Genomic DNA, 15,569 nt, shown 5'->3' with positions numbered 1-15,569 from the left:
ACTGATCAGGAAAATGCACTGAGACGCTCTTGTCTGCCCGCACTCATGCTGAAACACTCTGGTGTGGACTTCACAGCAGTCAGCACTCTGCCATCCATAAGTAACTACGTAAGATGCAGGATAACAGGGATGCCGTACTAAGAGGTTCCAAAGGTTAGGGATGCTCTGCTTGCTATAAGCTAATTATAGCATCAGCACTATGCCTGAAAACCCTGCCTACAATGCAGCATGGCTAGGGCAGCCTTGTGAGGACCACATTAATATTTGAAATGCAGTCTTTGCTCACACAAACTTAATTGCTACATGAATAACATTTTTTACAGTTTAAAATTTTGTCTTTGAAGAAGGAGGAGGAAGGAAAAAGAGTCTAATTGGGTTTTAAATTCTGATGTACGTATATTTAGCACAATGTATGACACACACAGCAAATCAAAGCCAGCTTAGACTCAGCTTTTCTGCAGCTTTTTCCTCCCATACCTTTCCAGGATTACTAATTAATAGAAACCAGATGTCAAGTACTTTAGTATGGCCTTAAATCCAGGATGTGAAGAGCCTGATCTCCTTATTGCCCTGGGGCCTCATGTGCAAATTGAATTTAAGCATCACGACTGATTTGCTAACATTTTCTATCCCTCTGCCTACTGACCTGTGTAAAGATTGATACAAAGGAGAACAACGTCCAAAGGTACAAACACCTTCCTCTAACATTTTTTGCCAAACCTTTTTCTAAACAGTGATCAGCAGTAAGTGGGATTCCAATCAAAGATTTGCAGATACAACATAAAAATAGAGAAAATAATGAGAAATAAAATTTTGAATTTAGATCTTTATTATACAGGCCCAAAGCTGTGGTCACCATGCAGTTACACTGTAATGAGCATGATCTTGCTGAAAGGATCTCACTAAACAAATATAAAGAGACCACAGACTACAGCATTCCAGGTAACTGGCACTTTGATTTTTAAAAGAGTAAAAATAAATAAAGGAATGGCAAGGATGTACTTTTCACATATGGTAGGGCATATACATAGTCTTTCTTTCCTATCGCTATTCAAGAGACGAAATTAGCAAATACTGCCCGAAAATGCAGACCTTTCATGTGAGGTCTCAGCTAACTTAGCTGTTTCTTTCCCCTGGGCTATTAGATCAAACACACATTCGGATAGATGCATATGCCAAAAAAGAAATGCAATGTAATTTTTTTGTATTTCATTCCTATTTCCTGTCCTCTCCTCCTCCTTTCAGGACACAAGCAGGAAGTAATTGCAGACATCTAGTAAAATAAAAGCCCTGGGAGTTTTCCTGCCTAGTTTTTCATGGTACTCATAATTTAAGGATTCATCACAAATCTGAAAAGGTTCAGGTGTCTCACAGGGAATTCATCATCTCTGGAATACAGACAGCCACAGTGAAGAGCTGCACATAGACTGCACATTTAGTGTTATGTAAAAGTGGTTATCTTTAAAAAACCAAAACATTTCTTAAAATCTGTAGATTAAAACAAAGCATGTCTTATTCCCTACAGGATTTTCTTGTAACCTGTTCTTCAATTACTTGCACTAGGAGGAGATGCTACAAATGGTATTAGTTACAAGATAGAGTCCACTGTCATCTTCTGGTCCAGCAGAAGAACCTGTCCCTCCGATGGATGCAAAACTGTTCATCTGAGCAGATCATCCTCAACAGCAGAAATATGGTCTAGAAACTCACAGAGTTTATGGTTTTAATTTATAAAATTAAACCTGCCCCAGACAGGTAATACTGATATGTACGTTTGCCATCCCTGGGTTCTGTCAGAAACGGGGTACTGAGGTGCTCAGAGCCGTCTCAGTCTGCAGCGCTGGGATCCTTCTGGCACTTCAGACCCAAGATGCGATGTGATGCATGCTAGAACATGGGCGCACTTCTCACTTAACTCTGCAGAGCCCCGGACCTGGTAAGCTGCCAGAACCTCCTTCATCTTGCCTGTTGACAAAAGGAACAATAACTAGTCATCACTGGTTGCTGGAGCGCAATTCCAATTTTTAAAATGCCCTATAAATGAGATGAGACTTTCTTCTTTTTCTTTTTTTGCCAGGCAATAGCAAATGTTTCTTAAATAACAGATTCGGGATAAAGTTTACAATCTCTCTGTTAGCCACAGGATGCTTCTGAGGGAGAAAGGTGTCTTACACTGCATAGTTCTTAAAATACTATCCAGGATGAAACATACCATTATTTTAAAGTGTTACTAATTTTCCCTTTCAGTGCCCAATAGCTTAGTACTTTAAAATCTTAATTAAAGTATTATCTCTGTAAAGCATAATTTTGTATAGCAGATTTTCTGGCTAAAAGTTCTGTACTGTCTCTCCCACACTGTACACATGATACAGTGTAAGCAATTTAGAGGATTAATAAACAATTAACAAGTAAGAATCCAATAGAATAATACGTGGTTTATGCAAGTTTGATGTCTCTCTAATACACATTGGCTATGTCCATTATGTATTGACAGCAACTATTAATCCTAACAGCTATAAATCCTCCATAAATGATTCACTGAATGGGCTTCGCTGAACCCAGGGAAATCTACTCTGATTTCCTGCCAGTTATAATTTTTCCAGAGAGTGAAAGTTCACGCACTTTGGTTCTCAGAAAACCACTTTCTTTTTTAGTATCGCAGACTAAAGGAAAAAGGTAAGACCAAGAATATGCCTCCAATATATGTTTCCTGCAGAATAGGTAAAAGGAGAGGCAGAGGTACCTTTGGAGGGTAATTCACCCACTCCTTAGGTAGTCTCTAAAAGGTGTCAATCTGGTTTATTCCATGGACTATAAATAGACTAAAGACCAAACTCTCTCATGGCTAGCCGTGAGTGCTTTGTATCCTACCACAGGTATCTGACTATGTTCACCTATATATTTCACAAAGGCCATTCACAAAGCCATCAGACCATAGTAATTTTCAATCAGTACTAACATGGGCAAAATTAGAAAAAGTATAATTGCTTCAATCTAATGTAAACACAGACACCATGCAATAAATTCCTGAATTAGTTTAAAGTTTTTTGTTATAGACCCTGAAATTTTGTGGAGATATCCTCATTAAACAATAATTTGCATGTATAATTATTATTCTTATCACATAGATAGAAAGCACTAAAGGAATAGAGCTAGCAGGTGATTTGAGAGATTGCTCCGCCCATTCCTGATCTATGCCATGCCTGCTGATGTTTGTCTAACCTATAAAAATAGGTCACACAAACATCTAACCTAAAAAACATCTGCAAGGTGGAAGATTCTATGAACTTCTCCTACACAACCTATTCCAGAGCTCCACTTTTCCTTGCCAGTTTCATTTCCCCCTGAGGTTTAAACTAAATCATCCCTGTTGAGATCTAAGCCTATTATTGCTTTTCTGTACAGAGAGCATACAGGACAGCTAAATCCCTTCCTCTTTATAGAGTCACTCCATTGTTATACAAAAGAGGCTATCATGTCTTCCTTTCTTCTTTTCATCTCTAGACTAAACAACCCTTCAACCTTTCCTTGAAGGCCCATGTGGTTTAAATCTTTGAGCCCAGTTTGCTCTCTTGCTGAATCTCATATGAGCTGCAGTTTCCGCAAGTGGGTAAAGCTCTGCCACTGAGGCCTTATCAGTGCCGAGTAGAGCAAAATAATTACATTTTATGCGTTATTACTCCCCTTTCTATAACCCACATTAGTACTGGCCTTGTTTGAAGGAGCACAACATCACTGCTGCATGTTCAGTTTGGGATCATTACGATAGATACATTTTCTGCAGAATGGGTGCTTGGGCAGCTGTTTTTCATCTGCATTTATGCGCAGCTGATTACATTGAGCCATATGTACAATTCTCCTTTTGCTCTAATTTAACTGCTGGAAATCTGATATTTTCTAGGCTACTCTGCTACTTCATCAAGGTAATTTTCAATTGCCTTTCTTCCAACAGGCATGTTCTGATCTATGAATTTATTAAGCATAATTCCTAACCTTTCATCCAAGCTGTCAGAAAGAATACTGAATAGTACCAGAACAAGGAAAAAACTTGCAGAACTGCACTTAATGGTGTATCATTGAGAATTACTTTCTGTGAATGGTTTCCAAATCATTTATGCACTCACATAACAATAATTTATTCTAGCCCAGCTTCCCTAACATACATGAGAATAATAACAACTGAAATATTTTGCCACACAGTCTTGTTCAAATAAAGCAGATAATACCAGTAAATCTTTTAAAATGAAGTATTGCATACACTTTGAAAATGAAAGCATTATGGAGAAAAGATTAAAAGTAAGAATAGTCTTGCTGACAACTGATTTTACATCCATATAGCTACTTTCATTAAGTATGTACTCTGCTGGAATATTGTTCAATTTAGGCTTAATGGAAGTCTTTCATAGCCTTTTTAAACTGAGTTTTGCTCAGTGGAAACCTCCACTGAGAAAGCAACAAAGACATACCCTTACAATACCTCCTTTGCAAATAAATCAGTTGTACAGCCTCACAAAACTCTAAGCTGCAAAATTACTGTTTACTATTTATTTTACGTAAGTTCTTGATCAGAAACATACTGAAAGAGGATGGCTAACACCAACAGGACTGATGATACTAAGCCTTTCAAAGAAACAATTGCCATTCACATTAATCTTTGTGGAGACACAAGCCAATTCCACAAATACAGGAGGCACAGATCACTCCTTTTACCCAGTTGGGTTTATTTGGCAGAGCCTTTCTACTTCTCGCTCTATGATATATCTGAGCTACTCAAAAAAAGTAAAAAAACTTGCTTCCTGAGGTGGAGAGAGCCCCCCATTCTTTCCCAGTGATGTATTTTGAAGGCCAGATGAAACTGAAATACAAACTAATCAGTAAATACGACACAAAGCACACTTTCAATTAACAATAAATCTGATTTGGTTTGATACTTGGAGATACATCCCATTGGTTTTCGAGTGAAGAGACTGACTTTCCTCTGAAAAACACGTGAATACAGACAGCAGCATAAAGAATACACACAGATATTTCCTACTTTCTCCAGTGGAAAAGAAGGAAACAGAAGGAAGGATGGGTGAGCCAGCCTGACCCAGGACCACTCATGACGTACAGCCCACTGTCTAGCTGCTGAGGCAGAGAAGGATTCCCACAAAAACTCGCTTGTTACAGGAAGACAAAAGTCCTGAGGCTGAGATAAACCAGATGCCTGTGCCCCTCCAAGAACAGTTCAGGGATTTTAAATTATAAAGATTTAAGAGACTTCTCCAAGAATTGCAGACATCCAGATACCAAAATTACCTTTGTCTTTTTGTCAGTCAGGGCTAGGATTTCCGACCTTTCCTGGGATTAAGACTTTTGCTAACAATGAAAGGGAAAGACAAACCGCTCAGTCAGAAACACACCTGAAAGAAAACCTAGGCAGTGGCTCGCTCGGGAGCAGAAAAGTGTCCTGTTGACATGGAAATATGCATGTGTCATGGTGACTTTTCTCTTAAAAGACTATCATTGTTCTTTTTGTGAACCAGAAACAAAATCTGCTCAGCTTGCCTCAAGTTACTGTTTCCCAACCCGTAAACACAGATCTGATGAAATCCCTCTGGGGAAAAAGGGAGAAAAAAGGGAGGAAAAACAGGAGAGGCACCGGCCTGTTGACACCAGCTGGGTCCTGCCGCCACAGTGGGATGTGTCTCACAGGCCCAAGGGTAGGCCAGGCTGAGTGCAGGCAAAGCTTGAGATGCACAAGGTAAAGCTGGGCACGTGGTGTCAGCCATGCCCCCCTTCTGCAGGCAAAAGAGACAAAGTGGATGGGTTGATATTACTGTGACCTGAAACCATCTAGGCTGGAAATAAAGACAATGCCTCTGCAGTAATTTTACAGTGGTCTCACCCCCTTGTATAATACTGCTGCATGTTTTTCAAATGTTCAGTGCATCTTTTTCCTGAGATACTGCTGCTTTTCCACAGTGGCTGAAGTTGCACACAGAGATGCAGTTCCAATCTGCACAAAATTTCTTCTTAAGCCTCACACTACATGTTGCTGAGGCGCTCCAGTAATGTGGAACAGCAAGAGGGGATACACTCATCTCACCTGAGCTGGGTACCCAAGGATGAGACCCTACATGTTGCTGAGGCGCTCCAGTAATGTGGAACAGCAAGAGGGGATACACTCATCTCACCTGAGCTGGGTACCCAAGGATGAGACCCTACATGTTGCTGAGGCGCTCCAGTAATGTGGAACAGCAAGAGGGGATACACTCATCTCACTTGAGCTGGGTACCCAAGGATGAGACCCAGCTATCCATGCTTAGCTGTCTAGCGTTTTTGCAGATTCCCTACAGGTTTCCTGCCTTATTAGCATGGGAACCATTAGGACATCTTTAGTGGCACTAGACACTACTGTTTAGGCAAGCAAATCCATGATAAATGTCACGTGCTCAGACAGAGTTATCTGGAGCCAGTGAGTGATGCGAGGAGAATTTGTCCCACGCTCACCTAAGTGTCTAAAACACAGCTGGGAGACATGTGTGGGTGTCCCACCCCCAGTACATTGCACTCGCTCTGCGCTAGAGACAAAACAGTCAGCTCCACAGTGTAAATGTTTTGCAAGGGTAAAGTGAAGTGAGATGAATCCCACGCATTTTCTTCAAAAGCAGAAATAGGAATCTGTATATAAAACAGTGTGACATTAGAGTGGTGATTGATAGGGGAATATTAGTAACGATCAGTGTAATTAAGGCTGAAGTTACCAGATACAGATTAATAGCAATTGCAAAACTTTTCCTGATGTTAGCAAGCAGCATAAAACCCACATAATTTAAATTACTTTAAATTTTAGTGAAAGTTTACAGGTAGAGAGTAGATTATTGATACTGAAATACCTTGATCTGTTTGTTCCTTGAAGGCAAATGTCTTAGACTTTCCAATAAGGAAATGATGATGACTGTATATACTTGAATTGAATTATGATGCCCCTGTCCTTGATGTTAGAAAAATCTCTTTTAAGGTAATAAATAATGCGATGTTATATATTCTGGTGTCATAAGTAAATAGGTAGTAGGAAATCTGAAAATTATGATAGTGTTTTATATGACTCAATCTAAGTTTGTTAGGGGGGAAGAATTGAAGAGTAACGGTCAGTATCTGAATTACTGTATTTATGTTCCTGTATACAAAAAGATTCTTTTTTTTTTTTTTTAACAAATTAACAGGCAAACATTAAGCAGAAATATTAGAATATATCTCAGTCTCAACATCATAAAGATCTCAAGAATATAAGGAAAAAGGGAATCTGCAATGTACTAAATTCAAATTACACTTAATTACAATGGATAACAAGATCTCTAAATTTTTAAAGAATTTATTGATAAATATATTTTAAAAATAACAAGGATCTGCCAGTTTAATAATCACACAAAACAGTTTAAAATATGAGAAGACCCTAGACTAGACAGAAAAGCGGTGTATACTATTCTTTGAAACAATTCGAAATCATTAGAAAAAGTCCTACATAACATGATTTTAGAATCTGGTTAACTTTAAAAGCTTTTCTGCACTGAATATGGTGGTGCATGTAGTATCAGTTAGAAATGAATAGTCCAGTGGCACACTGCATTCTCTACTTAAGACCCAATTAGGGTATCAAGTGGTAATCCAGTTGCCAGTTCTCCAAAATACAGGCCAGGATCTGGCAGCTCTTCATGGGAGTGGGTGAATTCTATGATGGAGGAGGAATTTCACAGCCTTGCAGCAGTTTCCCTGCTGTGTGACTGCAAATGCAGGTACTGCACTGCACAAGCCAACAACTGTAGCCACCTCTGACCTCTTCACTTTCTTCCCCTCCTTTCAGTTAATCTATGCCTGGTTTTTTTCAATCCATACATATCTTCCTTCAGCAAGAATTCTGCAATCCAAACTATATACTCATTGCAGCTGTGTGAACTCTGGCCAAACTCAGTCCTTGGCTTTATCAAATCCAGCGCTGTCAGCTCTGGAGAGTTGTAAGCTCCATGGTGTGATGTTTTTCTGCAAAGCTGCTCCTTCTGAAGACAGCTGCTTATGTGAGAATCTGAGTTTTCATATTTTAGTTTATTTGCACAGAAAAGGTGCAAAATATGGTTTTACATGCTGCTAGGCTCAGAAGAGGCTGAGGAAAATACAAGGCAAAATAAGAGGAATTTCCAGAGCCTTAGTTTTGAGATTTCAAGATTTTAAAGCCAGTCTAATGATTTTTGAAGCCACAATTTTTGAATGTTTGACATTTGCAAAACAACAAACTTCAAGTTTGCTGTCTTCGAGCTTTGCAGGCTGCCACGCCACAAGTGAGATAAAGATATATGTTCATTTGGGGGTATGTCTACATAGTTAACGTGACTGAATCTTGACCACGAGCCAGCTCTTGACATACTTGCTAGAACACTTCATCTACATTTAAGTCAAATAGGACTCATCAGGGTGGCTGTAGTACGGCAGAGGGTGCGATATGGAAACTGCAAACAACACTTCAGGGTGTTAATGAAGAACAGCCTTAATCGCTCCTCAGCTGGGCTTGACTGTGGGAATTCTTCTGGTTTGCTTCAAGACAAAGGCACATCCAATAAACACAGCAGGGGCAGCTCAAGGGAACCCTTTTGTGCTGTGCTGAAGCAGTGAGAGATGGGTTCACAGTGTTGGGTGGTGCCGAGAGCTGGTATGCATGGTGAGATCATCCCCACCACACAGCTGCATGGCCTCTGGGAGAACCAGGAGCCTACAGCAGAACTGCTCCCATGCAGCATCAGTCCTGCAGGATAAGCCTTGGCATAACTTGGAACTCCATCACCTTGCAGGTTCCAGGGCAGCCTATGGGTGGCTGTGACTGATTTCGGGAGCTGTTTGAAGCCAGAGTCCAGGTAAATGTAGTCTGTCCCAAACTCTGCTTTCCTCTGGCGTAAGCCAGCAGGTAGAGGGGTGTGCTCACCACGGGCACCTCTCTCAGCCAACAGACAGATTGCGTGCTGCTGCCTCCTAGTTGCAGGGCTGATGCATTCCTGCAACTGGTCGCACTGGACAACATAGACAAGAAGTCATCGTGCAGTCACTGAATACCAGCTGGAGTCAGCTAACAAATTGTCTGGCAGTAGCACAGAGCAGCTCCTTGTACTGTCTCAAAGCAGTAACTGATGGCTGGGCTTCCAATAACATGGAAAAAGAAAGCAAGCTGAAAACGAAATTAGCATGTCTACCCTGAAATGGACTTGAAGCATCTTACACCTCTCTCAGCATTTGTCAGGGCTACATCATACAGCTGGCTTGTCGAGATCCTGCGACAAACAACAAACCTAGATTTTAATTCTCTCTCACAGCAGAAGTGTTTTCTTCCTTTTTTTGCTGTTGTGTCCCACCTCACTGAATACTTATAACTGTCTGGTTCCCAAAGCTGTCCACAGTCCTTTGCTATGTAGAATGGGAGGGGTACAAAGTAGGGGAACAGGAGACAGGAATTTCTCAGTGTGCAGGCTCCTCTTAATCCTTTACATTAACTGACAAAGCTCTATCCTGAAAGTTGTCTGAATTGGTTTTTTTTCTATCATCTTTTTGCTTACTGTTCCAGAAATTCATTGCTCTGATGGCTAGCATCTTTTTTTTCCTAATTTGCAGCTGATATTTATTCATGACCAATTTATAACCCTGAGGTTTGTGTCTACAATTAGCAGATTTCCTGGTTTTTAATGGTGTGCACTACTTGAAGGCTACTGCCATAAAAGTAAATAAGAAATGATTCTATAAATACACCAGCAATGAAAAGAGGGCTAAGAAGAATCTCCATCCTTTACTGGATGTGGGGGGAAACATAGTGACAAAGGTTGAGGAAAAGGCTGAGGTACTTAATGTATTCTTTGCCTTAGGCTTCAATAGTTAAGACAAGTTGGTCTCAGGGTACCCAGCCCACTGAGCTGGAAGACCAGGACAGGGAGCAGAATGAAGCCCCCATAATCCAAGGGAAAATCATCATCAATCTGCTACCACGCTTAAGACACAAACAAGTCTATAGGGCTGGATGGGATCCACCCAAGGGTAGTGAGGGAGCAGAAGGGCTCACCAAGCCACTTTCAATCATTTATCAGCAGTCCTGGCTAACTGCGGGGGTTCCCAGTGGACTGGAGGTTAGCAATTGTGACACCCATCTACCAGAAAGGCCAAAAGGAAGATCTGGGCAGCTACAGGCCTGTCAGACTGACCTCGGTGCTGGGGAAGGTTATGGAGTAGATCATCTTCAGTGCCATGACGCAGGACAAGGAGCTGATCAGGCCCAGTCAGCATGGATTTATGAAGGGCAGGTCCTGCTTGATCAACCTGATCTCCTCTATGAGCTGCTTAGTGGATGAGGAAAAGGCAGTTGCCCCACAGGGTTTTACCAGTCTGCAGAATGAATGTGTTTACTGTGTCTATGTGCCTGTCTGCTGCCTACGAATTATGTCGTCTGCCTGGCTTTAGCCACACAATGGAGACCATCAGCTTCCTTCCCAGGTGCCCTTTGCAGTTCCCACTCTGCAGTGGCAATACCATTTCCAGTAGCTGTAGCGTAGGAATTGCATCCTTGATGAATTAGAAATGTATGAATAGCCATGAAAGGTGAGCCTTGCAGCACAGAGCTTCTCTTCAAGGTCATGAAAACTGCTTAAAAATTCTAGTCTATGTTTAAATATAATTATCTATATTTAGCTTTAATTAATGTCCTAAATATTTTAGGCGCAAGTTATGACCTGTCATTACTTGTGGTTTCTCTGTGACCTTAGCTACTATTGATCACAAAACCAATAATTCCATTGCTGACTCTGTCTTGTTGGGCCTGGCACTAAAAATATTTTGTCACTTTTAAAATTTATAACTTAACGTAAACAGAATGCCTCTTTCTCCCATACTCCTGTTATTCTGTAAATGTCTCTGTATTGATGGTAGATCCACCCAGCATTAAAAAAGCAAAAGATACTCCTCCTGTAGGTCATTTTCTTTCAGATCATTGACTGCATTTCCTAGTCAGCTATCTCTCTGTACATTCTAAAACCATTGATTGAACCTATATTGGTAATACCAAATAACACAACATATAAAAAAATGCCTGAGATAATCATTATGGGATGACACAGCTTCAGGGCACACGCCAGGCTCTTGCACCTGTTGAAGACTGTTGGCTGCTATTATGCCAGCTACAGTCTCCCAGCAACTTACTATTAAGTCCATACTGGAAGTTTAACTGGATGAACAGTTCAATAAATTTTGTCTCTACATTCACTCATATAACATTTTAGACATGTCAGGATACCTAAAAATCTAGCTCTTAAAAATAAATAAAAAGAATTAATATCCTTCTTAATGAAAAACAACTGAATTAGTTCTGTATAAATAATTACAATGACCAGCACAATACTTGAATAAGCAGTATTATTCACACTACTGCAAGAACCAAAAGAAATCTTAATGGAGAAGACAAGAGAATTTAGTATTTTACCAGTCACTGGGCCCATCTTTCTTCTAAAATACAGACCCAGGCACAGAAACATCTCCATCACCACTATTCTTCTCCATTACCACTGATGAACAAAGGCTTCAACCTGTTTTTAAAAGATGGTAGTTGTATCTGCTTGATAACCACTGCTTTTAAAATGATCCCTTTAGGACATGCCCACTACTGAAACTGTGGGATTTAGTTTTGGGCATTCGACATTAGACCCCTAAATGTCTTTAGCTTTTCCAAATATACTATTATCAGTAGATACTGTTTTTCCAATAAACAGGAAAATTAAAATAAAATTTATTCAGTTGTGCAGAGACAGTTGTTTTTTTTTTCTTTCCCCCTAAAAAAGACAGTCAATAGAACTAAGGTCTTTGTTCCTCAGCTCCACCACAGACCACCCAATCTACAGAAAGTCATCCATCAGCTCCAGTCAGCAGAGGAACGCAGCCTGCTCTGGATGCCAAGGATCTCCAGAGAGCAACATAGCCAAATTCACAGCATTCCTCTTCACCAAAGGATTTAAACCAGAAATATTCTTGCTAATTACTATAAGCTTTTCTTACTGTAACTAACACCATCATTTCTGAAGGGATCTGACATTATACAAAGCAGGAAAATACAGTAACAAGTTGTTTGAGGCAGAGGAAGATAAAGACATTTCAGAGGATAGCTGTTTTCTAATCAGATTAAGCTGTCAAGAATCTTAAATTAAAAAATAATCTGAAGACACCTGGCTTTACCTTGAAGACATATTCTATTTCTTCTTTTGAACAAAATTTAGCACAAAGGAAAATTCCTTTGCTGTAAGAAAAGCTTTTAGTAAATAAAACGAAGCATAGTAAAAAAAGGTATTTAAAATGTAATAAAAAGAACAATCTGAATGCCAAAATAACATTAAAACAAACAAACCCCAGAAGTAAAAAAGTAATTATCAACTGTTAGGTCATGCTCTTTGGCTCATATCACTAAGAGAAAAATCTTGCTATCAGTATTTCATTAGTAATTCTGCTATTATAAAATGAACCAACATTTATTTTTTCTCTAATTGTAGAACATGTTTCTGCAGTGATATCAATAGTTGGAAAAACATCTGTATTGCAGGGAACAAATGCATCTGACCAGAGGTAAATACGTCCAATGTAATGGAGATAACTGAGTAAGAAGGCTTGATCAATCCAAACAAAACTTCATCCCCATAGCTATTTCAATTATTGAATTCCTACACATGTGGGCATAAGATTGTCGAAATATAACATTCACCTAAATTATATATGTATTGTATTTCTTAAACAGTTTCAGCCTAGGAAAATTGAGTCTGGTGCCTTTAAATGCAGCTTCTTTGGAGATTCCTAAGAATGTAGAGGACTTTCCAAAAATGCCATTTGTCAAGTTTTTTTGGGTTTGGTGTTTTGTTTTATTTTCTGTGAGTGCAGTGCTGCCAAATATTTTTACCACTAAAGAAATGCTATTTCAGCTGCATTTGAGCAGAGAAATACTGGTAGCTAATGGCCTATTCACTTAATCATAGTTATTCACTCCCTGGAAATGCCTTAGAAGATAATAAACGTTTTGTTTTCTTTGTGGATGCTTAAATTACAGGCATTATATAATACCCATGATATATAACCCATCAGTACGAATCCAAACTGTATCCAAAACCACTCCCTTAAAATAATTCTAATATTTGGAGCGTCCAAAGAAAGAAAAATGCTGTTGTTACCCACAGAGCTACTGAAATAGCACTGATAGCAGGGTAAGAAGTGGCTATAAAGTAAGTTATGTTTGAACTAAAATGTGGCTATTTGTCATCCATTTACAGAGGTCTGACATAACTATCACAAAACATCTTTTAAACAAAGAAAACAAGAAACATGCTCAACTAGCTGAACCACACACACCCTTTTTGTCCAAAAGGCTGCAGATGCAGGGTTGCAGTCCAGCCCATAAGAGAGAAGACAACCATAAAGTTTTCACTCTGAGACCAATGCTCACATTGGGTGCTCTCCAGCATAGGATTTACCTTGTCCATCTCTTTTTTTACATTCATATAGGTTGTAGAAATCCCTGTCAGCCTTAGCTTTGCTTTCTTTGCTGCTAAGGGAAGATTCTATTTATTATACTACATGTTGACTGCCTGCTGCAAGGGTAAGGTCATAGCTGGTTATACATCATCTCTTTGTGGTTGCCATTATACTGACAAGGCAGAGAATCCACATTTCCTCAGGAAGCTTCTGCCAGATGCATTTTAAAAAACAATGCTAGACTTCCAAGGCCGTGGTTTTTAGTTGCAATTGATTTGCAGAAAGGATTAGATTACTAGCTCATGAAAATATTCCCCTCGCTACTTCTAGGAGTGAAGACAATCTCTGAAACAAACTTCTATTGGCTTCCCACATGGAAGAACTCCTCCATGAAAGCACGTAAAAACTCAAAAGGCTTTCAAAATTAGAATACAGACAAAATTTGGTATCAAACACTTCTTTTATTTCTCCTGGAGAAAAACAGATTCCGTTATTTGCTGAAGAAGTAATCTGCCAGGTCATAAAGTGATAAAAGACACTACACCGGTGGTGGCATTCTAGCTTTAACTTTAGTTTTGTAGAAGAACTGTTAAGAATTTAGTGATGCAAAAGAAAATAAAATGAAAGTGATTTTAAAAAGAGAGAATTCATGATTCCTAGGAAAGGAATAGCAGACAAATGCTAGGGGAATGCAGTCACAGCAGCTCCAGGGACTAATCCAGGACACCTCCAGGCAAAGGTGATCGAAGGGGAAAAGAGTTCAGATGAGAGGACAAGTCTACAGAAAGGCAGCACTAAAGGCACAACTGCAAATTAACCCAGTGCAGAGTAATCAAGCAGTATGCTATGTCAGGAGATAATTATCTTAAAGCTCCAAAGGAGTAATTTAAAAGGTATCAGTAGGTACACACGGTTTAGTATGTTGGGAGAACTACAAAGAATTCACCATGCAAAGACACAGGGAAAAGAACAAGTATGAAATAGAAGGGGAAAAAAACTGCAAACATGTTATAAAAAGAAATGCAACATAGAACCACCTTACTAGTTCAGAATAAGCTCTGCCTGAGAGAATACTGCTGCTGTCACCTGGAGCTCTGCACAGGCTTATTTAGCATCTGAGTGTTGCCTTTGACGGCTGAAATGTCAGCTACCTCGGGGCATCATGTGCTGGCACAGTGATGAGCAGAGAAAAGTTTGACTACATCCTACAACATAACTGCTGCTTGCTCATCAGAGAGGTGAGGAACAGGGCACAACCAGACCTTTCATCAGGTTTCTCAAAACAAGCTAGCTGTAATTCTGGTGCCTGTGTCTCTGAGGATCTGGTACTTTGGTGACAAGAGGGATTTGTAAAATTTGATGTGATATAAAACTGTGAGGTTACAAGCAGTTTACAAAAGTGCATTAGAATTCACCATAATCACAGTAATTTGGATGAATGTTCTGAAATTAATGCATTAGATCCACAAAGTGCAAATTATCATAGAACGATAAATCAAGCACACAAGTTTAGAAAAGAGACTTGCTAGGCAACTGCGCTGCAAAAAGGATCTGCAGGAGAGTTACAGTGGTCTGTAAGTACATTATAAATCAGGATGATATCCAGTTGCAGAAAAAGGCAGCCTGATACACATTCACAGTAATACTGTAAGCAAATCAAGTAATTATTTTGCCCTACCAGCAGTGGCAAGGGCCTGAGTGCATTAATGCTGTGTGCAGCTCTGCCTATGGGGCTGTCAGAGGGAGGAGACACTTGGAGGGAGTCCAGGTAAAACCCACAAAAAAAAAGTAACAGATGGAGAACAAGGGAGGATTGAAAAAATTAGATTGTTTAGTCTAGAAAAAGTGGAGACATGATAACGTATTTAAAATATGTAAAAGTTTGTTATGAGAAGAGGATAGTGACTAATTGTTATCCATGCTCATCACGCTAAAGACAAGACTTATTAATGCAGTTGAGAAGAGCTTTCTAGCACAGGGACAATCATCCTAGCAGCAGGTTATCTCCAGGTATTACATGTAATGCTGTCACAGGAAGCAATGGGAGCAGTTAA

At 39.6% G+C, this 15,569-nt stretch overlaps 1 protein-coding gene across 1 annotated transcript in view; it reads right to left on the bottom strand.

The window, feature by feature from the left end:
- Positions 1–811: 811 nt before the first annotated feature.
- SCAF8 (SR-related CTD associated factor 8) overlaps positions 812–15,569 on the bottom strand; it is a 109,292-nt gene continuing 94,534 nt past the window's right edge. Inside the window, exon 22 of the mRNA XM_065680604.1 lies at positions 812–1,965. The gene's annotated coding sequence lies outside the window, so the exon portion shown is untranslated. The remainder of the gene's footprint in view (positions 1,966–15,569) is intronic.

Source organism: Lathamus discolor, chromosome 5 (assembly GCF_037157495.1).
Source record: "Lathamus discolor isolate bLatDis1 chromosome 5, bLatDis1.hap1, whole genome shotgun sequence".
Lineage (NCBI taxonomy): Eukaryota > Metazoa > Chordata > Aves > Psittaciformes > Psittacidae > Lathamus > Lathamus discolor.
Note: the sequence above shows the minus strand (reverse complement) of the source record. Positions and strands in the feature narration are given on the sequence as shown.